Source organism: Ammospiza nelsoni, chromosome 2 (assembly GCF_027579445.1).
Source record: "Ammospiza nelsoni isolate bAmmNel1 chromosome 2, bAmmNel1.pri, whole genome shotgun sequence".
Lineage (NCBI taxonomy): Eukaryota > Metazoa > Chordata > Aves > Passeriformes > Passerellidae > Ammospiza > Ammospiza nelsoni.
In genome coordinates, this window is record NC_080634.1 from 36,441,912 (window position 1) to 36,468,750 (window position 26,839).

The window sequence follows — 26,839 nt, forward strand, 5'->3', positions numbered from 1 at the left end:
CTCCCTGATGTTGATTTCATTGTTGGTTTATGTAATAAAAGGCAAATGGGAACAGTGACATTATCAAATGCATCTGTGGTCCAAAAAATTTTATCTTTTTTCACTGTTTGAAGGATCCAAATGGAGTATCAGGACTGTTACTCCTGAGTCATGATAGGAGTTGTTTATTGTTTTCCTGTTTCTCTCACTTTTAAATGGGGACATGGATGTGGCAGCAAAAAGAAAATAAATCTGATGTGTAGGTATGTTTATCTAGGATGCTGCTTTTAGTAGAATCCTCAGCACTACAAAGCCTGTTATCATGACACAACATAAATCCTAAATTCCTTGGTGTCATAAAACACTAGTAATACTTCAAACCATTTCTTTTCACTATTTTCCTTGGGGATATAATTTTTGTATTTCTCCACATTATTTCACATTTCTGGTTAAAATTGCTTTGCCTTTTTTTTTTTTTCTTCATTTTTCATCTTCTGTGGTCAGTAGCAAGCCATTGATTTTGTACAGGCATCATCTGGATTTCCAGCAAGTACTGCAGGGACCCAAATGTTTTTTTGGGTGTGATACTGCAGGCAGCTGGCTGTGCTTATAACTGATTCTGTTCCTGACAGCTTTAAATAATTGCTGTTTGCTTGCCTGCAAGCCTTCACTGAAACTGAAATTCTTGCACAAGCCCAGATATATCAGGAAAAATGTGGGCAAAGCATAAGAAGAAAGCAATTTATCCATCACTGACAGTCTAGCAGCGCATAACAGTCTTTCAGTGGCTGGTCAATGGTGAACAGGGGCAGTTTCACAATGTGAGGTTTGGGGTCAGAATGTCTATAGGACCTGTAGACCTCCTATTTGCTTTTCAGAAGTACATCTGCACTCATATAGACAACTAATGAATAGTTTATATTTCTTTTTCTGTTAGAAGTTTGCATTCAGGTTATTATTTATACAATGCTCATCTAAAGTGTAGCAGAACTGACAGGTGAAACTTTTTGTGAGTGATTTTTCTTCCTAATTTCTTTTTTAAATGAAATGACAACAGCTAAAATTATTTATAAGTGATGTTCATATTTGCCAAGGACTGATGACTGAAAAATAATCATGGAATATATCAGATTGGAAGGGACACATAAGGCTTGCATTCCAACACCCTGCTTCTCCAAGACTACCTAAAATAAACTGTTTGACTAGGGGCAGCATCCAGACTTTCTTTGAACTCTGACAGGCTTGGTACTTTGGTCATAGAATCACAGAATCATAGAATGCTGAGGGTTTGAAAAGGACCTTAAGGACCATCTAGTTCCAACACCCCCTGCCATGGGCAGAGACAGCTTCTACTAGACCAGAGATTGCTCAAGGCCTTATCCAAACTGGGTTGGAACTCTACAGCCTCCCTGGCCAACCTGTTCCTGTGCCTTGCCACCCTCACAATAAAAAGCTTCCTCCTATTATCTAAACCTTAATTTCCCCTCTTTCAATTTGTAGATTTCAGTTTCTTTTCTGGATACTTATGAGAAAACATGAAGGCATTTTAGATATTTCTCTGGACTAGGCAGTAGCTGGCTATTAGTTTCTTATTTGGGGGAATGGAGATTCATGTATCCACTTGTTTTCAGTGCATGGTACTGACCAAGCTACCAAGTGACTGGTGCAGGTTTCCATTCTGACTGTGCTGTGAAATTTGACATTTCAATAATCTCCTCCTCTCTAGGTTAATTAATCCAATTTAACTGAATTCTGTCAACTGCTCTACTCTTTCTCCAAGTAAAGCAAAGTGTAGCAATGCCTGAGTCGTGCTTGCATACCATATTTTCTGGAATAGGTGTAAACTTGTATATTTTTCAGTTTTGTTTTACTGGCTATGCATCAGATACCCAAGAACTTTCTGGAAGTACACCCTCATAAAATTTTCACAGGCATCTCTGTGGTTCTAATATCATTGGCTTGCACTGAGTCTTGATTAAGTCTTAAATCAAGCTCACAAAGGATGCTGATCACCCAAATGACAGTGAAATAATTTTTCCATGGCTACAGCTAAAGGAGCTTATAGTATAATGTTAGGAGAGATGGGCAGTGTGGCAGAGGCAGACACTAAAGACGACACATAGAAAGGCAGGCATAGTGGTGTTTGGACATGTTTTTATAAGATCCAAATAAATTTAGGCTTATAAATATGCCCAGGAGCTGTGTCTTTCTCATGGCAGTTAATAATTAGTTTGAGTGTTGGAAAATGAAATTCTAACTCAGTAGCACACAACTATTTTCACTGTAGTTGGGAAGCACTGACTGTGCACTGAGGGGACAGTGCAAAGTCAGTCTCTGCTCTGCTGCTCTTCCTTTTACACTTGAAAACTATGTCATGGGGAACCCCTGGAGCTTGTTCTTCAGAAAACTACTCTGAATTAGATTCCTCCCTGTGCCACCAGACATCCTTTCAAGCAAAGAAAATATTCTGCTGTCCTTGAACTGTTAACCTGTGAGATGGAAGAGCCAGCTCAGTGTGTTTGCCTAAGTCCGCTTCTCAAGAGTCAGGGGCTGTTTGCTGACCTCCTGGCCAGGACGACTGCTTCTTATCTGCTCTTGACCTTATTTGTTCTCTTTTACTTGCAGCTCTGCTACAACTGAAATTTTCCATGAGTTTAGCTCTGAATCACCTGAATACAGAAACCTTTCTAGTCATAGTTCGCAGGGAAGGTCAACACTGTAACTGAAAATAAATGAATTTGGCATAGGTGGCTGTGTCTCTGCTGTGCTGCCCGGGTGGGTGAACATGTTCATTAAAAGAGGTTCCTCCCCAAAATGGATTTATTGGTGAAACCCTCACTATGATGCTGTGCTTCCCATGTAGGTAGCAAGTGGGTAATTCTGTAGAAGCTTGCTAACAACAATCACATCTGTACAGCTGTGGATGCTTCCTATGCCTAATGTTTATTTGATTGCTTTTTTTCCTCAGACTTGTCTTCCCCTATACATCTATTTCTATTTGGGAAACTCAGACCTATCAAATGGGGGGGGGGGGGGGGGGCGGAATTTCTCTGGGGTTGGTTAGTTAGTTCTAATGTTCAAGATATCATTTGGAAATATGTCATCTAAGTGTCTTTGTTTGCAAACAACCTGTCTTTAGCTGAAAAATGAGTTTCATGGAGAAAGCTAGAGAATGAACATGGGAAAGCAGAATAGAAAAATTCTGGAAAATAAGAAGCAGTATTGCTCTTCTTTTCATTACTCTTGTCTGCTTCTGGGAATTAGATTAAGTAAACCTAAAAGACAGGACAGGAGGAAAAAAAAGACATCCAAAATTCATACTTACATTAACAGAACAATACTCTGAAAGGGAAATCATGCCAAAAGTTGCATCTGTGCCTTTTGCAAGATGGTGATAAAAAAGCAAAAGAAATCTCTCCATTTTCAAGATAGCTTCAAAAAGAAAGCAACCAGACATGGAACTACCTCCCACACTTCACTGCCAGCGGCTCTTGCATGTGATGTCCTTGGATACCCAAGAGATTAGCCAGTCTCATCCACCTGGCCCATGTCACAGGGATCAAGGACATTTCTCCATCTGCAAACTTAAGCTCATGGTAAGTATATCTTTTCACTAAGTTGCACAGAATTTTCTTAATAAACAGTGTTACTGCTTTTTATTTTGTAATGACACTGAAGCACAGTTATTTGTGTCTGCCAATTGTCATGAATTTATTAAATGAAGGAAAGGCTGTAATACAGTCTAAGAAAGATAGCTTTGTGAAGGCTAATATGAAATAGAAGAGTTAATATTCCTTTCTTTTCTTTTTCAGCTCTCTGAAAGTGAAGAGAACAAATTGAAAGTTAGAGTCTGAGAAGACTGATAGGGACATCTCATTCTTGATGGGGGCAACAGTCCTCTCATGTGGCAATGCATTATGAGCAACAAAGAAGGTATCATTTAAAATTACTTTGTGTTCTCAGTATGAACAGACAGAACACATGCCATGGCAAATTTGCATCCACTTTTTATTTTCATAGATTCAGAGTCTGTTAAAAAAATCACACAAAAAGCAAAAAAATGCAGATTTAATCTGTGATTTGGTGATCTCATATATTCACCAATCTTGAAGTTTCTTCTGCTGTACTTTTATTGATTTATTCAAATGGTAGTTTTTATAGGGCCAGAGCATTTTCCTTCTCTGTTGAGGTGCAAGGTCTTTTCCTTCCAATTACTAAATCTCAGTTACAGTTCATTCACAGCAGAAGTCCAGAAATTGGATGAAGTTTCAGCCTCTCAGTGGTCATTGACTCAGGACCAGATTGAGCAGAGAATAAGGTCACATTTTGATTGGAAAGGCATCTGATTGTCAGCTGCAGCCTGTGAAAGACCAAGTCAAGGACCTAAAACCAAATATGTGCTTTGCACTTGACTGATGTGAAATTCATGTTTGTGTTTTGGTCTGGTTTAACAGACATTAAATGAGAGTGTACATTTGTGGTGCATGTAGTCAAAATTCCTCTTGGCCAGCTGGATACCACATGCCTTTCTTGAATTCAGAGAATTATTACACTGGATCATTAAACTTCTAATTTAATGTTCATTATACCTGAAGAAATTATTTTCCTCTCTTGGTGCTGTGTCCTTTTCTGTTTTTCTTGCTACAAGTTTAATAACTACCAAACCTTATCTTCCTCTTAAGAAACAACTGCTTTTAATCTAACAGAAAACATGTATTCTTGAGAAATCAATGATTCTGTCATCCTAAACATGCTGCCATCAACACTGAAAATAAAGCTTGATCTCATTTGGATTCTGAATTACTAAAGGTGTGGGACATCAAAATGTTTTCCTTAGAGGCCAAAGAAGGTGGAACTTTGGTCTCTTGTTGTTGACTTCTCACAAGATTCTCTGTGGCCAGGAAGCTGTTGTCCTTGAGATGTCTGTATTGACACTTATCTACAAGTTACTTATCCAGTTATCCAGCAACTGTTTCTTAAATTCTTTCCTGAAGTGTAAGGCTGGCATTTTCTGGATGTACCTCCATGTAGGCACATCTCCATCTTTACTGGTTTCCCAGCTGAATTTCTGCTCAAAGTGGGTTGATAGAGGTGGGTGTGAATCAAGTACACAGCTGGGCACTCCTCATACTCTTCTGTATTTCCAGATGTAGCTGACTGTCATTGTGGAGGGACTTCACTGCTCTTTGTAGAGTATTAGCCTGTGCAAGAGAAGGGTCACATTCTGAGTAATCAAACAAAACCATCTGTGTGCAGTGGGAAGAGTAACATGAAGATTTCAGTGGCTCATCCAGGCTTTGCTAGAAAGTCATGGGAGTTTGGGAAGAGTCTTGAAATGGGACTGAGATACATGATGAGGAGGCTTGTGATGCAAAGAGTCTATAGGGACAGTATTACAAAGTTCATATAAGACTCTTCTGTTTTAGCTGTGCTCTGTTACTGTCTTATTACATGTCAAAGAGCCTTCCTGCTTGCAATATAATTTTAAGATAAGTGCTTGTTTATTTCTTATAGCACTGAAGATATCCCAGTGCCTCAGGCTATATACTTGGGAGAAGAATGCTCTTGTGTAATGTGAAAATAAAACTAGTTACTTAAGACCAAATGGACTATATAGAAATGTCATTTACAAACAGAGGTGAAGAAATGAAAACCAGACTTCCTCTTCTTATACCTAGATTAAATCAGAGAGGTCTCTGTCTACCTTTATCTTGCTGAGAGGCTCTAAATGCTTTCCTGATGCACACCTTCTGAGGAATTCTTTTATCTGTGCATGTCTTACATTCCAGGTTTTCTGCATCAAAGGGAGCCTGTTCCTGGCAGAAAGCATTAACTGATCTTTAGCAAGTCCCTCAAAGGATCTGAATGGGCTTAATCTTTACCCTCAACACATGTACTTCTTTTCTCCTCGTACTCATTCAATATATTTCAGCCATTTAGCGAAAATGAGGGGTCTTAATGTCTTAGACCAAGCATTAATCTCCTGCAGTACACTGGCTGTTCAGTAGCTCCTTCACTTAATGACTATTACCTTCTCTCTGATTGTCTCCATCCATGTGTGCAAATATTTTATATTTGATCAGCCTGGGGTAGTGGAAGGTGTCCCTGCCTATGGCAGGGGGCTGGAACTAGGTCATCTTTTATGTGCCTTCCCATCCAAACCATTCTGCCAGTCTATGTTGAATATGCTTAGTATAAACACCTAAATGGTGCAGAGATATGCAGATCACTGAGAGCAGTTGGCTGGTAATTAAATAGCTTGGATACCATCATAGATTTGGGATAATGAAGCCTTACAAACTTTCTTTTCCTATGTAATATCAAAAGACAGAAATAAGACTGGGGGAAGAGTCCTGGGGAAGAGGTACTGGGAAGGGTACTGGGAAATCACAGAAGGAAGGGGAGAGGAAGAACTCAAGGACAAAAGCAGGGCAAAAAGGTAAAGGCAGTGGCCTGAGGAAATAGAATTCAAAATCAGCCCACTGAGGAGCAGAAGTAAATATGGCCAAAAAAACCCCCAAAACTGCAGAGGAGAAAAGCAGAGAAAAGAAAGGAGAGAAAAGTGATTTGATTAAAACTTTGAAGCAAAATGTCCATGAGAAGAGGAGGAGTAAAGGAGGCCATGAGAATGATTGTATATAGTATCTCAACCTGATGATTTGTCTTTTTCAGATTTTTTTCTTATTTTTATATGAAAGGAAGCACAATTTTGCAAAGTCAAGACTGAGAGGGAAGAGAGATACTGTATCTACGTGTGTCTAACTGCCTTTGGGTAGGATGGAATAATGATAGATAGCGAAGGAGAATAGTATCAGCCAGTCACATTATGAGTTTTACTGATAACTGATGTATTTTGAAGTTATAATGGCAGGGTGAGCTTCAGCCATCCAGATTTTAGAGGTCCACAGTGACCTACTCTGAGCTGGCTGTCTGAGAGTTCTTTTATTAACAGTGGGAAGAAATAACCTCTTTTTAAGAGGTTGAACACTGCACTTACAGAAGTGTTTCCCTGCAGGGAGCTGAGTCCATTTGAAAAGTGGGTCAATAATACATATTCTGTTTTATCAAGTGCTCAGAAATATTCATAATTTTCATTAAAATTGTTCCACAGTGACTGTTTCAAATGTCAATACTGTATTCCCCTCCACTGAGACACTCCTCTTATCTTCCCTCCTGTCTTTTTTTTTAAAATGGGTGACGAGTTAGGGATTCCATTCTTGCAGCTCAACTCAATGTAAAGGAGAACTAGGAAAACTACTGAGACCATCTTGGATACTGTTGTATTATTTCGTTGGCATTTAATAGCTGTATAATCTGTCTGACTGCAGATGCTGCCAAAACCAGTGATACAAGACCCATAAACTCCTTGTTTTGGGAGGACTTCTTTCTCAGTGAAAACATTTATTTAAAAATGCACAAATACTGTGATGGTTAAGTTATTTTGGGGGTCTCTATAGCTTGATATGTTTGATAATCTGCTTTGGATACTGCCAGAAACTGGCTGAGCTTCAGAAATGCCAGTGTCCTTTCTCAAAGGGTCTGAATGGGAGCTGTCTCCTGGGAATACCAAGAGACCTCCTGAGAAGGTCTTTGGGTCATTGCAGCTCCTGTTTGACTGGGCTGCTGGCATGTCCAAGAGCTTTGAACAAATAGTGAAGGTCAGTTTTTTTATTCACAAAATAAAAAAGGAGTAGAAGAGTAGGAGTCTAGGTTATCCCTCCCCAACAGCAGAGTAGACAAGGATGTGAACCAGACTATATTTTACACATGGTTATTTCTGCTACAAATCCTTATATCCAGCTCTTCAGAGAAAAATCCATCCTAGTTAGGCACAAAATAAGTGAAAGCCCAAGTTCTGCATTTGCTTGTGACAGAGTTCTTTGTGTAAATCATTCTGGCTTATGCTCTCACTTGCTTTTAATACATCACTTCAGAGTTGTTACTTTTTGTGATGGGTAAAATGCATTCAGAAGATGCACTTGATTTTCCCCAGTGTAACACAAGTTGTTTGCAACTGCAGAAAGAAATTCAGTGTTGCCTCCTCACAAGACTCCTTCAAGTCAGTGTTACCATTTGTCACAGTCTGTACTGAGTAGCTGGAACATTCACAGCCACGAGAAGGAACCAGGCTGTCTCCTACATTTATATTCATTCCTATCATACAGAATTGGGTGCCTGCAGTGAATTTGTAGGTTCTTGCTTCCACCTGTCCCCGTGGGTCAGACTGGATTCTGTCACAAACTTTCAGACTGCCAAATCATTGACATGCGTGCCTCAGTTTCCCTAACTGTGAAACAGCCATCATGATACCTGCCTGCCACAGGCAGTGTTGTGGTGGTTGCCTGCAAGTAAGACATTTTTATCTCTAGAATCACTTTTGGAAATTTTTTGTCTGTGAGAAGGTTAATTTTTGAAGAAAGCTATGTATGAGGAGATAGAGCAACAGCCTGTGCTGCAGGAACAGTGAGGAGTGGTTTTGGGGAAGGCTATTATAGTAACAGGGCTCTGAACTTGGAATTCAGAGTTGTATCTTAGGCCTGAGGTGATATGAAAACCCATAATAAATCACAGCCATCTAATTTCAGAAGTGCTAACATGATTTTTTGTAACATTCATAAAGAAAAAAGAAAATGCTGTGTATAAAACTGGTGAAAACATCCTATTTTATTCAACATAATGTAAAAGCACGAAAAGGATGAAATAGTTTCATTTGTAGCATTCAGTACATTGTTCAGGAGAGGTAAGGGAAGAGGAAGCAGTCAGGACTCTTGAAAAATTGGTGGGATTTAATATAACAAGAAAAGGAAAGAAAAAATGAAGCAATTGGAAACAAAACAATCTAAAATACCTAGTTCTTATTTCAATCAGATGGTAAAATGTTGATGTATTTTTTAATAACAGACACATTCTGTTTTGGGAGGACTTACAGTTGAAACAACTATTTTTGTTTGCCTTTTTGATTAACAGTTGAATTTGATGATCACAGAAGTCTTTTCCAACCTAAATGATTCTATAATTCTGTGAATCATAGTAAAAATGACATTTCCTCCCAGCTTTCAATCCAGTTGTTAGCACCGATAGTCAGATTTCAGGGGTTTGGTTTGCTTGTGTGGCTACCTGAGAAAAGGAACAGTTAAACACCAAGTTTGGTCTTATGCAGAGGGTGCCATGAAGGATTGCTGAGGGATCTCAGTATTGCTGGTGGAGCAAACAGTACTTCCTGAGGACTCACCCATCCCCGACCCTTCCCTTTATCCCACATTTTTGTGGTGATCCTGTTAGCTTGGTTTGAGCCTGAGTTCCCACCACACTTAGACCTTGGATCTCTGCTGACTTTCATGGACAAAAAGATGTCCAACCCCATCCATCTCTTTGCTCCTCGATCTCTGGGATATGTGATCTACTTACATAAGGAGAAATCAGCCAGCTGTAGTCTCCCAGCCCCTGTCCCTGCTTTCTGTGAGGACCCACCTTGACCTTTGGTAGGGTGTCACCTCAGTGATTGCTGAGTAACTCCTTGATGCAGGTGCAATGGCTCATCTGGTGAGGGATCTGTGAGAGTAACCTCAAAGTCAGCCCTACATGTTGATGTAAGTACAGATGTCAGGTGTTACCTCTGTGCCTGTGGAGCCTATGAATATATTCTCTCAGTGTCTTTGAGCTGATATTTTCACTGTCTGGTTGTAACTGGAGATACAAGAACAAATTATTGTCTCCTCTTATGGTGATGTAAATGTGGATCAACTTCCCTGAGCGCAGAATTACTCATCATAGATAACTCTGCAGCCTGCACTTGTATCAGTTGATACTGATGTGATCTGCTCCTCTGGTATGCGCTGTGCTCTTCTTACCAAATATTCAACATTTGGCAGCATCAGGGAATTTGATAATTTCTTTTTATTTTGCATCTCTGTAAGTGTGTGTGTTATGGATGCTTCAAATTGATGCAACCTTGACATTTTCAGTCATTTAGAGGACATTAACAGTGTGAAAATGCTTTAATTATCTTTAAGCGCTTTCTGACTGAAGATATTCTACTGACATTATCATGCTCCACAGAGATGCAAAGCTCCTTTCAAACCAGTCACTAGACTTTTGCTCTGCTATTGAATATTGCTTTCTGTGATTGCTTTTTCTTCCCTTCAGCCATTCCTATCTTCAGTGAACCTATTAGTCTTGTACTTATAATTCTGAATGTATCCCTCTGTACATTGTAAGTCAAAGTGGCTGCGTTCTCACTCTTCAAATGCCCTTCAGTGACATATCGTGCTCATTCTCTGTGTGCCACGCAGGGCATTCACCACAGACTGAAACAAAATGCAATGAAGCTTGTGCCAGCATCTTCCTCAAGAGATCTTGAATCTCTCTGATGAAATTTGCATGTGGGAAAATTTAATTCATCTGTTTAGCGTCTCCTAAAAGCAACTGAGAACACTATTAGCCACTATTTAAAATGTCAGCACTTCACATAACTACCACGCAGTAGCGCCTTGCATTGCCACAGTTGTTCATTGTATTCAATAATTAAAGCCTGTTAGTGGAAGAAAGATGTTTCTATTTGGCATATGTCGACTTTTGCACACTTTCTTTCTTGTGTGTCCTGAGACAGAGCTGTTTGCCAGCTGATCATCACTGCCTGCCAGTGCCTGTCTTCAAATTGCATTAGACAGATTTGTGCTTCTGTACCATGTCACAGAGGGTGTTTTTCATCTCTCACCCTTGTCAGAGCATATGGCTTTGACCCTGAACCTGTTAAACTAGAGAAACTATGCTGAGTCAACAGTTCTCAAAGTTGTAATCAGGTTAACCAAACACAAGTTCAGTAAAAAAGATTTTGAGAAGCATCATTTACATCTGGGATGATGCTTTATTCTTCCAGAGTCAGCCTTTCATGGATGCTAATGGTCCTCTAGCTGGGAGTGGAGACACTGCTAACAGTAGACATATCCCATTGCTTCTTAGAGCATTCTGTAATCATTTGTTATTTTTAGGTCTCCTGAAAGGCCCTGCTTTTACATCAGATTACATTGGAAGTAATCTGTCCTTTTATACCCCCAAGGATGCTGATTGCCCCTAGAAAAGTTCAGAAAAGATGGTTGCACTACAGGGAAGACTTTCTGCTTATGAAGCTCCATTCTGCAATGAGCTATCAACAATGATGAGGCTTGACCAAATTCAGAAATTGTCATAATCCCATTAGTTTGCCTTGCTGGAAGCCCTTAGAAAGAAGAGGATAAAAATCTCAAATTAAATATTCTGGAAAAGCTTTGGTTACTTGGGTGAGGCACAGACCCAAGTCCTTTATGAAGTGCACTCTGGGCCAAACCAACAGATCAGTTTCCATTCCTCCTCTTGTATGCAAAGTGTCATCTCTGATTGCCCTTGTCATCTCGGGCAGCTCTTCTCTACTTCATTGTGTAGAAGCCATCCCACCACTCCAAAAGCATCTGGAACCAGTTATGGTGTGTCTCTGCTCAACCTTGTTCAGACTGGATTCCACACAGGGTCCCTACACCAGACACAGCGTCAGCAGTTACTGACTAGCATCCCTGACACACACATCTGAGAAACAAACTAAAAACTTTGTTAAACTTTGTTATGACAAAGAACTTTGGCATGAAATTTTTAGGCCAGATGTGCAAAAATACATAGATCCCTAGATGCCACTAATTACAGCTTAAATCAGGTGGATTTGTGGACCAAAGGCTTGACATCTTACATATTTACAGCTTCCAGATGTTTTTGCCTTAGAAGAAATCATGTGGTATGTGTTGTCTCACAGCAGCCTCATGGGGCTTCAGTGCAGATGACAAAGGTATTTAGGCACTTGTATCTGCAGGAGGCCATCTCCTAGAATCTATAAAATATTTTTGCACATGCCGACTTTTAGTAAAATTTGAATTTTTAGAGTTTGCGTGTGCTTTGGTAAATCTCACTCACCACACTGGTGGATTATTTATGTGCCTTCAAAAATCTTGCCCAAGGATTCCTGGTGTAGCAAGGGTCATAAATCTCTTCATACATATAATTCCACACCTATATATATAATAGCAAATATCACTGGGCCTTCCACTTTTTTTCCAAGCAGATATCAGACCCCGTTCAACCTTGTAACTCAAGTCATCATTTGCATCAGTACAAAGCAGCCCAGCTTTTTTTTTGGTTCATAGCTATGATTTGTCTACTTAATGACACTAACAAAGAGAAATTACTCTAAATTCAAATTAGTCAGCCAGTCAAGATGCCTGCTTTGTTTTTGGAAGGGTAAAAATGCTGAATGTTATCTGACCTAATCATGTGAGCATGAAATAGGTGAAAAATGCTACTTCTGGGTTTGATGTAATATGTCTGTCACTCACTGCATGGGTTCTGTAGCACTGGACAATGAGTCAGCAGTCCAGGTAGGGAATGAAGAGTGAGGGCATAATAATTCTCTTTGACTAGAAATGGGTCATCCATCAAAAGAGTCTCCTAAGCAGAGTAAACCCTCTTTTACAGCCTTCTGGTAGAGATGTTGGAACAGTGGTCCTGGGCAACCTTATCCTGTGGTTTCATCCACTGTATCCTTTTTAAAATTAAATTTTGTGGCAGTTTTTTGAAGGAAACATCTAGCCAGGCTTTGTTTTATCTTTTCCTCTATAACTGTTAACAGTTCTGGCAAATATTTCCTCTCGTGTATTTTCATTCTTGTCAAATACTTGCAGAATTGCAATTTTGTATGTATTAAATGACTTTCACTAGCATTTATGCAGCATTGCTACCTGTCATCCTGTAAAGTCTCATTCCCTTACTCTTAATCACCATGTATTACTTTATTCTGTGAGTACTGTTATTACCTGAGTATTACTGCCTGGCTTTTGCTTTTTTCCAGTCGACTGATTTTTATCCTGAGTTTCAAAGTCATGCTGAGCTTGTCCTGTCCACAGCTCAGTAAAATCAATATAACCATTTGCATTGGCACAAGGGCTGCACCATACTGCACTGAGTTATTATTTCAATAGTATGGGGGACTCTTGTGCATGAGTGATGTGTATGCTCTGTGTTTCTGTGTCACCCAATAGTCCTGTCCTAGTCCTAGGGAGTGCCTTAGAATGAAACAAGTAATGTTAGGTTTATTTTTTTCTGGATCTAGGTTGTTTATTTCTTTTTGTTTTTAAATTAAAGCAAACATGATTATGTGTTATCTTGTTTAAGATTCAGCTTCTTTTATCAGATGCCCATGTAGAATACACAATACAATTAAGCAGAAACTTCATTTTCTCATTTTGTTCTCTCTCACTCTCTGGTAGCTGCTCTTCATTTGGGAACTTCTAAAAATTTAATTAAGGTACAGATGACATCTTTCAGCTCTTCTGTGAAAAAATAATATACCCTAGGAACATCCAAGTTCATTCATCTGGCTGTAATGCTTCTATATTTGTTTGGCTTCTCAGTGTAGTGCTAGACCAACCAGCAATTCTTTGGACAAAATGTATGGATAAATATTATATGCTTGTTTCAAGTCTTTCCAATTATTCTATAGATTTGCTCTGCTGAAATGTCAAGTTTAAAATAAGCCTGTTGCCTTCCTTTCATTCCCTCTGCCTTGGAAATTTGGCTCAGAAAAGCAGAATCCATCAATAGATTCAGCTGGAGTTGAAGTGCCAAGAGCTTGCAAAGTCTGCTCTTGGCACAGCCAGGTGTGCAGTTGTGTGCAGGGCCCTTCTTCTCCATGCTGAACTTTGAAGGAGCCTCTGCTGAAATTTGCAGATATGGCTTTGTCCTTTTACTTAATTGCCTCTGCATTTTGAAGCCTGTAGTGAATATTGGCTTGACTGGCAGCAGTAATCAAAGAGCAGAAAACTTCTCATTTGTGTCTGCATCTACAAAGCTGCACCTGCAGAGGCCTCTATCCAGTGAGGGATTTTTCTGTTTCCAGCATTTCATAAAAGAAACAAAACCACTTTTAAAAATAAGCTACAAAAGATATTTCTCTTGTGTAAATTGGGGGTACAAAGAAATGTCTATTTAATAGAGATATTGTGACGACTAAGTAGTTAAATATTTAAAGATCTTTGAAAGCGTCTGTAATTATATTCAGTGAGTACAGCTTAAATATTTTCTTAGTTCTAACAGGAAACAGAAACTCAAAGTGGTTGTGTGTAACCTTCTTACAAACCCACTTTCACTGCTCCCACTTTGTTTTAGACAATGCATTAGTAGCTTTCCCCAGGAAGAATCCCTGTTTTTCTTTCATTATTTATGACTTATGAAGAGTAATTGATGTCAAATATATCTGTTGGCTCCTATCTATTACAGTTACCAATTTGGCAGTGATTAATAAAATATATTTTACTTTAGTGAACAATACAGACTAATACAAGGAGAATATATCTAATATTATAAGAAAGTATGTAATATTTTTTTTCATTCCCTAGAGCTCTGCATTATTCTTTGGTCCCTGATTAAACTTAATTATGAACCTGTACTTCTTAGAGCAATGATTATCAATACAGGCATGGGTCACAGGGTGTTGCCATTGTACTTATTTCTATTTGCAGTCTCTTCACAAGTCAGATATTTCAAGTCTTTCATTTTTTACATTCATCTCTCACTCTTGCAACTTTTCATCTTTTCCTTCTTCCCTTGTGAAAGCAGATTGGAAATACATTTTTTGCCTTTGTCCCTTAGTAGTTTGTGCCCTGCAGTGTCCCTTTTTTTTTGTCTGTTCTAAGCAGGTTGCATTAACAGTTCAGTACAAACAGCTATGAGATTATTTTGTGACTGACTCTTTTGTGGTCACTCTTTCAATGTTTCTCATCATCCAGACTGTGCATACTTAAAGCCTTGGGGTTATTTCTTTCCTATCGTGTCTCTTGCTTTTTCTTTCTTTTGATGTTTCCTGATAGAAATTGCACACTATACTTTTCCCTTAGGTCTTTGTTTTAAAATCCACCTCCTAGGTGGCTTTATTCTACATTCATTCAGTAAAAGCTGTTAACTTTGGGCCTTCTGTTTCCCTCTCTCCATGCAAAATGAGAAAATTAGTGAATTCAGATGCAACTCTCCAAGAGGCAGTGGTACATCCCACTTAGGTGAAATCTGTGAAATATTTGTCTTTATAGAATTATAAAAATCTGCTCCAGGAAACCATATTCTTTCATTTTGTCTCTTATTATTTGTTTACTGATGTGGCATCTTGCTACAGAGCTTGAACACTCAGTGGCACAGTGATAGGGTTTACAAGCTGAATTTACATCTTCCTATTTCACTAAAGAGGAGAGAGAAGGTGGGATATACTTCTTCAGGGATGATTGGCAAAACTGTCATGGGCACCTTTAGAAAAGTCATGATCTCATGACCACTGGTCAAAGACACTTCCTTATGGTGATTTTCTAGTGACTGATTTGTAATTTTTAGTGCTTTTATGTCCACACTACTCAATCCAAACTGGCAATAATTGGGCAAATGCAGGCAGAGAAACCCAAGATGAAATTGTCTTGTGAAGTGATCTGCTGTTTCAAATCTTTTCCTGTTAATCGATGCCGAGAGAAATCAGTTAGGCAGAATTACGGAAACTTAACCCACTTACTGTCTGATATATTTTGTGGCAAAACAAGATTAAGAATCCAGGACAAATTTACTACTAGAGTACTGAGAAAGTACATTTGTATCACTGGGTGAGAACAACTGGATAGTGAGAAGCACAGAGATGGGAGCCAATGAGATGAAGTGTTGTAGGACCCTATTACTGCGTGAAAGAGATGCAAAAAAGGTCGCTTGAAAAAAACTCTACTTTTCTGTTGCTAGTGCATGATCCTGAGCTGTTGCTCAAGAATGCTTGTTATGCAGTGTAATTTGAATGGGAAAAAAAATCTTGCTTTGTCTCACCTGTTTGATTACCTTTTATACCTTTAATTCAATTCTTGGCATTCTTAGTAGAATCCTAAACTCATAGGGGTGAAAAGCTTCCTTTTAACTTGCATGTGTCATACTTTCCTCTGGAAGGTACTGTGGTGTGAATTTGGCAGCTTGGATATTTATTTGTGGTGCTGTCTTGGGTTTTTTGGTCATTGACATTGATTACATCAACGGCATTTCTGAGGGTGCTCAATGCTGATCAATTTGGCAGTAACAGAGTGTTAATGATGTTATTGTGAAACTCTTTTTGTTCATTTGGCCAAGATTTCTCCACATATCCCACAGAAGCAACAGACATCTCTGGTTGTTCTCGTGGTTTAGTGGGAAGTCTGCTTAGAAGAGTTGTTCTGGAGTAAGATGGCTGTAGTCCTAGAATAAAAGGGTGTTTTCCAACAGGTTGGTTTGAAGGTTTTTCCAAAAAGCAGCCATGTTGGTGTCACCCAATCTCCTCCATCATTCTAGGATTTGTCAGGTTCACAGAGCAGGTGTTGAGTGTGTAGGATGGGATGGCTACAGGTGTGTGAAAATACATTGCACAGAACTTTGATTCATCTTGGGTCAAATACACTCAGTCTCAAAGCTAGGTGCTTGAATTCTTACAAGCTGAGAGAGACAGTATGTGTTCCCTCCTCCATCCATTTATTTGCCTTTCTTAGGGCAGAAATACCCTTTTCCCATGGCACGAGTGCCGTGCAGGTACCTCAACTGGCTGACTTTTAAAACCAAACTTCATTTAGGAGGCAGAGAGAAGATGAGATTGTAATCCTTCTCCATTAAAGGAGGTGCAAGTAGAATGGGAGAAAGTAGTGGCTGCCATCCTTTTCTCTCACAGCCTTGCAGGAGCTTCCCAGGGCTCAGTCCCATTCCTGAGGTTGCCAAATGGGCTTTCACGTGGCCATGGGCTTGGCAGTAATTGTAACCTTGCTCTTTAAGTGGGGATGAGAAATGAATATTCTAATGGGAAGAACTTTCACAATCAATAACAAAAAGTAAGGGTGTTCTCTCTTTTGTGCTGATGCCACTGATTTCAAAGTCTCCTCGTTAGAGGAGAATATGCAGAAAACTGTGTATGGCTTTCCAAATGATTGCTGGAGGTCTAAAAAGGAGGGAGAAGGATCTGCTTCTCATAAGAGCTGGTTTAAAATGGCAAAAGTTTTCATTTAATGAAAATGAATGTGATTCAGCTATTTTAATATTAAATTGATTCGCTTGATCAAGTTTCCTATTTTAATTGAGTGGTTTTGGATGTGGCCAGTAAGGAGGGATTACTGATTCAGTAATCTGCAAAGTCATCTTTGAAGCAAACTCAGACTTTTACCCCTTCAGTTTTCACGAAGAATTATTATGTTCCCACTTCTCTTTCTCATTTGCACTGCCATGGTTTTATTCCAAATTGGGCTGTGACAAAGTATCAAACAATTTTAGGTTTTTTCCAGGGACAGCCTTCCCAAGTCATGTAGTTGTGGTCTCTTGGGAAGGTGGACTGTAAGAATCTGGCGGCAGTGTTTCTAACCCATATTAAAGAAAATCAAAAAATGAAGAATAATTAGGAAACATTTAATATTCTTTGGCTGCCTAAGTCAAGACAAATGTTGAAAAAAAGGAATTATTGAATCCTCTCTTAAATCCTCTTGCAGCTAATAGGATAATAGAGAGTCACAATGGCACCAGGCAAGATCATCTCAGTACCTTCTGAAGTTTAGTGGCCAGGAATAAGTACAGAGTGTGCATGGGTTTGACAAGGTCCCTATTTAGTTAAAAATACTAAATAGGGACCTTGTCAAATGTATGTTAAATTCCTAATGAATGGCTTTATTTACATAAGATAATAAAATTTTATGCTTAATTTTGAATTACCCTTACCATATTTATTCTTTGACAGGTTCTTCTACTCTGGTATTTTTCACAGTTGAACTTCAGCTATCAGCCTGCACCCTACGACCATTAGTGACCACTACAGCTGCATCACTTGCACCCTGGCACATTTTGACATCCAGGAGAACTCAGTACTTCTGCTATAAAGAATGTGGACATGAAGACCAGCTTGTATATTTGTGTCCCTGAATGTTTCCCACTTGAGGAAAAAACCTGTGTGCTATTGGATAAGGTCCTGAAACATAACTTAAAAGCATCAGCAGCAGCAAAAACCCATCATGAAGTGGGAGAAAGTCTTCTTGAACATTATTCATTTGAATGATGGAGCTGTGTAGAAGCAGATATTGAGAAGATGCAGCTGCTGTGTGACAGAGTACCAAATGGACGTCCTTAGAGAAGACAGTTCTAACTTCCCTAAGTCATCACTACTCTCTTAGTAGGCCATATTTTTTAGGGAATCACTCAGCAGGTGTGTCAGCTTTCCCAGACCTAAATTCTTTTAAGCTGCATATTTCTTTCAGAGTGAAAATTTGAGATACCGTAGCCCATGAATTGCTGTGAAGACATTGAAGCCACATTCCTCACTTTTAAGGGACTGGTGTGGTGGCATACAAGAGTCTAATGTTCCATGCAATTTATGATTTTCCACTTTATTGAAGAAATAATTCTGTTTGTCGTTTTATGAACTTGCAGTCTTGAGTACACGGTACTGCAGGTCACAATTTTATCTATAGGCTGTTCCATTTTAAGTGAAGAAACACTATATGTTGTTAAAACCCTGATCTGCCAAGAGTTTGTAAAAAGAAAAATTCATGATGGTTGACTTAAAATGTAATTTTTAAAAGTTGAACATTTATTATTAAAGCTTCTTAAAAAAAAAAAAAAAGGGGTATCATTTTTATGCATTAATGCTTGTCTGACAGACACTGGAAGTATTTCTCCTGAAAGAAGAACACCTCTAGTCACAAGCCTGAGCAAGTGGCTTGCAATATAGATGGATGAATACTTTGAGCTTATTTGCACATATTGAAGCTTTTCCAGGTGAAAAGTCTTGACTGAAATCTTGGGGGGTCTGTATGTAGTGATTACACCTGTGCCTACCTGCTTATACTAGCAGGAAAAGTGCCCTGCTGCTGTATTTGTGTCCACAGGGTAACTCTGAAACTTTCATCCTCCTTTGATGCTAAAATTGTAGTGGCTAGAGCAGGAGTCTGTAATTCCTAGGTCAGTTCTCAGAGCCCTTGCTGACTTGTTTTGAGCCCCTAGCAGGACATGTGGCTGTTGTGTGTGATTTTTCCAGTGTGCCATAGGAGGCAAATTGCATCTAATGTTTGCACTGTGGGACTTCATCCAGTAGAATTTGTGCACTGCTTAGAGGTTTTTCTGCTGAAGGTGGTAGTACTGTTTCTTCCAATTCCCAGTTCATCTGTGCTGCAAAGTAAGTAAGAGCCTCTTGAGGTCACAGTTACTTCCCTAAAATGGTTATTCATCTCCTGGTTGAGATTTAGTGACTCATTTACTGATAGAAGTTTTTGTGAGTGGGTTGTCTTAATAACCTACAGGCCTAGAAAAATCCTTTTGCATCTTTGCCAGCCAGTGGTAGATTATATGCATTCCATGTATTTCTATTCAGGTTTTCACAGGGGAATTCAAAGCTTAGAAGTGAAACTCCCTTTATTTTCACTCAGCTTTGAAAGACAAGCTGCTACTCTTGGGGAGGCAGGCTGTTCTCCTTGGCCTAGAGAAAGAGCTGTTTGGTTTCACAGTGTGCCATAGCAACTGCTTTATTTATGGTGGTGAAGGAGGGATGGAATTTAGAAATATAAAAAGCTTTGGTTAAATAGGAACACCATTATTTCTGTTAATTTTTACAGCACTGTGATATCTGTATTAGAGCTAGGCTCTAGGGCTGCTTCTTTAGAGGAAAAAAGAGACTATGTTTTAAAAACGTATGTTTTTAACCTTCCTCTCTGCCACCCAAATGAAAATATACATAATGGCAATTTACAGAAATGAATTATCTGTATTTTAACTTGTGCAATAATTTCCACTGAGACCCTATAATGGACTATTTTGAATTTGTAGCAAGGTAATTAGACAAGCACAGTCAATACCCCTAATCATAAAGATGGTTTCTGCCTTTATTAGTTTCTAGTCCCACACTGAATGTATAGAAATCCTGATAACTTCAGAGGAGGGGTAATGAAGTGAGACTTCTCTCCCTGTTGCTGTCATCCTTGGGGCTGATGAACTGGTCTGAATCCTTGTGGGAGCTTGGAAAAACAGCCTGTATCAGGAGTGGGAAAAGGAGATGGATACCTTGCTTTTCTTTGTACAGCATGCTCCATTAGTCCTTTCTGGTCAGAATTCTGTGTGTGACGGGATAAATCATAATCATAAAAGGCAAAAGCTGAGTACTGTAACTGAGTACTAATATTGAAATAATTAATGTGGCTAATCTAGCCATTCTTAAATCTTCTCTTTATAACAGTAAGGATACCTCAGATGACCCTGTCCACCAATTAGGTAGGCTCAGTCCTTTAGCCTCAGTGGCTCTCTGCAATAGATGATGCAGATTCCTGGTATCTGTTTTCTCCCAAAGGAATGGACTGGAGGGCAGTATTTAATGTTTGGGTTGTTATGCTCAAGATCTTGTGCAATGGCCAGAAGCTAGCACATGATGAATGGAAGTAGAGGCATTGCTGGTATAACTGAAATCATAAAAGTTCTATCATTATTAGGCTGGATGTAACTGTTTTGTAAAAAATAATCAGTTCCAATAGTTATGCTCACACTTTTTAGTTTCTACCCCTTTTCCTGGTGTTGTGCTTGCTCTTCCATGGGCCCTAGGGTTTGTGTTTTCAGTCTGGTTGTGGTGCTGAGGAGTGCTGGATTTTGTGACAAATCATTAGCATCTGGAATGGTTAGTGGGGAGGAATCTGATGTTTATGTTGATGGTTTATGTTGATGTTTATGTTGATGGTTTCTTCTTACTCCCCTTAGGGTCCACTTGTGATGTTTTTGTGTTTTATAAGACACTTTAATGCCTTTGTTCCTTCTTCATTAGTCTGCAGCTCCAGGTTGCGTCCAAGTAGTCTATATTTGATGTTCTTTTTGTATGACAGATATCGTTCCTTTGTTTTTTATAAACCCATGCTTGTCCAGTATTTCCTTTAATTGACCATGAATGACTTCTTTATGGTGATGGAGTCTCCAGTGCTGGGCTGTGCCCCATTTCTATCACCCCCTGATTGTAATCCTAGATGCAATGTCCTGTGTCTCCCTCTCTGAGAGTCTCTGATGTTGTTCCAGGCTTGTATAACTCTGTACCACATCCCTGCATTACAGCCATAAATATCTCATTCCAGATGGACTGTTTGCTTGTTAGTTCTCTCTCTCTAAAACTATAGCTGTACCACATGAAGATAAACCTAAGCAAAACAAATCAGCCATGGGCAACCTGGCCAATTAAATCGCTGCGTCAGCTAAACCAAATTAAAGCAAAGCTGCAGGCAAGCCAAGAAAAGTTCAGATGGCAAAAGAGACAAAGCTCTGTCCTGAGGCCTTGAAAGCTCAAGACAAAGCTAAAGGACTGCTGCTAATGATGGTGGTACAGTATTATTACAGGCTTAGGTAGTTATGGGTGAATTAAAACTCAGAGCTTGGGATAAATCTTTCCTTTATTTGGAGAACAAGAGGAATTTTGTGGAAAAGGCTGTGGCACACAGGGTTACTTGCAGGAAGAATGGGTTGTCTTGTTGGATTGAAGGGCACTTATTTGTCATCTGCCTGTATTTGTCAGTCATTTCCTCCCCTCTCTCCCACACCCACATTTCCCTCCTGTTGATTAGTTTTTTCCAGAGCTGCTCTAAGTGTTAATATGTTGAAGATCATAGAATCACAGAATGTTTTAGTGTTGGAAGAAACTTGAAAGCTCATCTTGTCCCAACGTTTCTGCCATGGGCAAGGCCACCTTTCACTAGACCAGGTTGCTCAGAGCTCCATCCAACCTGATTTGAATATTGCCAGGAGTGGTGCAAGATGTCTGTGATGGGCAAGATGTCTACAAACGCTGAAATCTGGTTGCTGGGTAGAGAAGAAAGGTTGACAATAATTCCCCTCTGCCCCACCATCTCTCCTTTCCAAGAAAGTAGGAACTCTACACTTATCCACGTTGTCTATGCTACTGCAGTCCAATTGCAATGGCTGGTCAGCACATTTGTAACTACAGCTGTCTCTGCCAGCAGTTTGGGAATGCAGCAGAGACAAAACATTGCTGGAGAGGAAAGAGTGGTAAAAATGTGGGATGACAGCTGGAGCTGTTGATTGCTGTACACCTCTGAAGGAAGCTAAGTCTGGATAGTTCTGTGCCCACAGCACTGTGTGTTCATGGGGAGCCCCCAAAGGAGCTGCTCCATTCAACTACTGCTATCAGAAGTATCCATCAGTATTAACACTCATTTTTGAACCAAGCTGAGGGTGCTTTGCATTCATCCCTAGATGCTCTCCCACCTCTACATATTGGTTTCTTTTCCTATGTTTCCCAGCCATCTTTATTTCTTCTATTTCCATATGGGACCTCTGGTCCACCCTGCTGAGATCTGTCACTTGCTTTTCTTGGCCATCTACAAGAGGCCAATTTTGGAGCACCCAGGGCACAAAACAGACTTTGGGAACATAACGGGGGATCGGTGGGAGAGCTGCCATTATTCATGGCACTGGCAGAGGTGAGTCAGCAAGGAGAACACACAGTCAGCATTTTGAAGCCTATTAAACAGTGATATTCCATGATGTATGATGATACTCACATGAGAGTTTTAACCATCTAGGACCTGGATTTTGTTCTGTCTACTAATGCCTCTGTCTATAATAAAATGCAATTTTGTTCAGGGCTTTTGCAGATGAACAAGCCTGTGGGCTGTTTATTTATGTCTGCTGCATTTTAAGCACTAAATGAAAATCGAAGTTTACAGGCAAATTCTCTCTGAGAGTTGGCATTAAAGGACATGTTAGGGCATTTAAAAATATATATATTTTACAGTGAGGGTAATTGATGGGTCAGCGATGCAGTTCCGCTTCCTGAGAGTGGTTTCCCTTTGATTAAGTTAAGCTTTCCAAATAAAATGTTCTGTAAGGTAACATGAGACATGTTAAACTTCATGTTATTTGATTTTGTTAGAAATGGAACAGAAAATGAAAAGTATGTTTAAACGTGTCAAAACTCAGGCTTATGCAGTGATTAGTATATTTGTTGTTATTTCACAGCAGGTTGATGTGGAGGTCTCTGTTTCTGTCCGGGCAACTTCCATTGAGACTGAATTCTCTAAATGCTAACAAAGAAATAAATTCCTAAGTATTTATAGATGTAACAACCAACAAATGCTGTTTCACCCCTTCAGCCTTCTCACTTGCATTTATAAAAGCCTTTTCCCTTTGTGATTGGTGGCAAGTATTGCTCAACTGTGGGATTTTTGCCAACAATTTCAAAAGGAACATGATAGAGTCCACGGGAACTGGTTGTACAACCTCAATCACAGTTGTTCCTCTGGCCCACTACTCTATAAATCCCAAATTCTAGTTAATAGATTTATAAAGCAGAGTGCCACAAGGGACCATTAGCCCATCTGGCTTGATGGCCCATACATCACAAGCAATTGCACTTTATTCCCTACCCTTTACCAAGCCCAGCAGTGTTTATGTTTGGATAAAGAAACCTTGCCAAAAAGGCATTCAAGTCTTGGCTTCAATACATCAAGGTAGAAAGAATCAGCAAATTTTACAGTAGTCTCTGTCATTAATGTCTTGGTTAATTACTTTCCTGGGTAAAAAGTATGGCTTATTTCTGATTTGAAGTTGCCCAGTTACACCTTCTAGACATTGTTTTTTGTCGTGCCTTTGGTAAATTAGAATTTGTTAACATGACCTTATTGTTACCAGGGACCTTGCCAAAGAAAAAGCAGTGTTAGAGAAATGACTATTTAAATAGAATAAACTCTCCTGGTGCCTCCCAGTGTGGCATTTCCATGACAGTCAGTGGTTGTTCTGGCAAACCTGGGTAGTCTGCCCTACCTGTGAGAGTTAAAGTAATCCACCCGTGGCTGCTGCTTTGCCAGTGGAATACCCAACATGACATGAAAAAATTGTGTACTCTCAGTTACACAGCTAGAGGGGTTATTTTGCAGAAGAATGAGTCCAAATCTTCTGCTGGCTTACTCATGGAATTATTTCAGAGAAGATAATTTCAATTTTCCTAATCTAAGATCCCCGAACTCTGCATACTTTAGTTTTAGCTAATTTTGTATTTTATACTTCCAGATGAGTCAATGGACGTGCTGAGAATTGGATAATGATTTAGGATGTCCATGCAGACTAAGCTGGCCTTCTGCTTCTTTTTGTCATCCTGTTAAAACATCACTATTCCAGTTTCTTCAGATTCTGCTCTCTCTACTTCTTGTGAGGCTATGACACCAGCCTCTGAGTATGCTTGTTCAGGAAATCTTTGCTAAAATATATGGAATGCAGCGTGAAATTATAATTTTCTTCCCAGGTGGTGATGCATTAATATCAGTGCACCACTGTGGGATTGAGCACTTTAAGTATTTCAAGCAGGATCATTTTAGTGTTTTTAGTCTGTGGTCCTGCTGTTCATAAAATAAATGGCTGTCACATATAAAGTAACTTAGACTTTCCTCAGAAGAACTGAATTACTAATCATAAGCTATTACAAATAAAGAGGAACAGTTTATCTCCCAGTGGAGAGAAACCACAGCTGGGAGGAAATACAGTGGTTAATATAGCAACAATTCTTGAAATAGGTGAATTGAGAAAAAAATAAATGTGGAAAGTCAAACCATTTGCACAGATTTAAAAGAGTAATAAGAGAAAATGGAAGAGAAAAGCAAAGCAACTATGAAATCAGGAATGATGGGAAAGTGTTACCTACTATCTATTAGAGATGCACTGTACTCTTTAGACATATTCTTTTCAGAATCCAGTGAACAAGAATTTTTTAAAAGTTGTCTAGTTTTTAATTTCCTATTTAATTTAAAATATTTTAAATATTATTTTTCTTATTCTGTATTAATTACTTGTGTGCAAGAATGATGTAATTTACAAGATATCAGGATGATTATGTATTCTTCAGTAAGAACACAGATTGCTGAGCAAACTTATTCTTGGAAACCAAAATCTATCCTGCTGATCTAATGGTGATGCACTTGTGCTCAAGAATTGTATTTGTATTATTGCCAATGTTATCTTATGCAGGATTACAAGAGCTGCCATGCTGAATCAGTGCAATGTCTTGTGCAGTTCAGTCCTGTACTGAAAAATCAAACAAATAACAATCCTGAGGGAATTGTTTTAAACAAAAATCTTCTGCTTTGTTTTCCTGAGCCAAGATCTAGATCTCAGCAGTGTCTTGTAGTTGTGAGTTTCACAATCCAGTTCTGCCCTATTTATATATTTTTTGCTCCATTGTGAAAGTACCCACTTCCAGTTGCATTGGCTGAACCTGTGAGAGGCTCATGTGAGTCACAAGAATCTGACCATGGCTATGTCCACAGATAAAAGAATATAGTTTTAATTTCTGTCAAGTTTCCAGAGGAATCAGGAAACTTGCAAAGACATGAATGAACAAAACTTGTATGACTGCTTACAGCTTTGCCTTGTAAAACTGCACCAGTGGTAGAGGGTTCCCTTCCCTGTAACTGTGAAGTTGTGATGTTGCTTCCTCTGTGGGTTATTTCCTTTTTGGAGTCAAACAGGAAGTTCTGTCTTTTTGCAGTCTGCTAGGAAAAAGGTGTAGATGTTCTCAAGTCTTTCTTTTTTGAGAACCAGCCAATTTAAGGATTTTATATTGGCTTAAAATACTGGCAGCATTCTGAGAAGCTGAAATGGGACATCATGACTGATTCAGCCACCATAACACTTGCTGTTGTTGGGGTGGGGGCCTGCACAAACCCAAACCATATCCCTGTCCCTTCTCCTGTTGGCAGTCCAGCCTGGATAGCTGTGCAGGCAGGAGGTCTGGTCCCCAGAAAGGGAGGAAGGAAGGGGCAGGGAAAGGGGGAGAGAGAAGGGATGTCCCTGAGAGCCACTGGTCCTTTTTTCCATGAGCTGGCTCTCCAGCTATCATCTATCTCAGACACATTGTACAAGTTGAAGTGGACAGGGTGACCCTATGCCTCTTCTCCATCTCAGTCATTATCTTATGTATTTATTTATGTGTCTTCTTGTTTTTTCCCTCACAGAGATGCACAGTCCAAATATTTTCATCCCCACCAACCTTGCTGCCCTTCTTTGAATATTCCCTTCTATAGTTCTGCAGTGTGCTTCTCATGACTGACTGATCACAGTTGCACACAGTGTTCTAGAGAAAAGAGTAACAGTGATTTATATAAGGGCACTGCAGTACCTTTGGTAATATTTAGGGCATCCAAAGGACTGTCCCTCCTCTCTTACAGTCCCTGAGAAGTTCTCAGGATTTAATGATGCAGTTCACATATTGCCTGCTTAAACATGCTGGAGCCCACAGATGAAGGACAGCTTTGGGTGAGTATTGTCTCTTCCCTTCCTTCTGCTCTCTTGTGGCTGATAGTGATACAGGGCTGGAAGGAGTCTCCTGCTTGGTTCTCGAGTTCCCACCCTGGCAGTTCCCAGCCTCATGACTATGCTCCCTTAGCCCTGCCCATAACTGGCTACTACGCACAAGATGGTACAATTCTGACCAGTCCTGAATGATCCAGGCGCAAATGTCCTGCTCTGCTGGTAAGTCCCTGTGCTCTCATTGAATTATAAGGAATCTATATTAATTCTGCCCAACTTTAGACTTCTGCAGTATAGATCAACACATTCAGGAGGAACCCTTTTTATTGACATGGTGGAAAAAGAGGCATTTCCAAGGTAAGAGGCATACCCTATTTCAGATGCAGACTTCAGAATAAGAGCAGTTGTGTCTTTGAAGTGCCTCTCCTGGACGCACCCACAACATAGGTGTCTACAACCTGGTGAGACAAGCATTGCCCTGACTCACAATCTCCACCTGAATTATTACTGTTCTCTGTCTCCTTCTTTGAGAGTACAG

At 39.5% G+C, this 26,839-nt stretch overlaps 1 protein-coding gene and 1 long non-coding RNA gene across 5 annotated transcripts in view; both read left to right on the top strand.

Moving 5' to 3' along the window:
* The window catches only part of LOC132086463 (uncharacterized), a 35,843-nt gene extending 17,203 nt beyond the window's left edge, over positions 1 to 18,640 (top strand). Inside the window, exons 2-4 of one of the 2 annotated variants that reach the window (XR_009420411.1) lie at positions 3,408 to 3,575; positions 3,792 to 3,912; positions 17,762 to 18,640. This is a non-coding gene — a long non-coding RNA (uncharacterized LOC132086463). Of the gene's footprint in view, positions 1 to 3,407; positions 3,576 to 3,791; positions 4,767 to 17,761 lie in introns of those variants that run through there. The other variant, XR_009420410.1, reaches the window with a different exon arrangement.
* The window catches only part of DLG2 (discs large MAGUK scaffold protein 2), a 985,669-nt gene that overhangs the window by 41,929 nt on the left and 916,901 nt on the right, over positions 1 to 26,839 (top strand). The window lies entirely within an intron of this gene.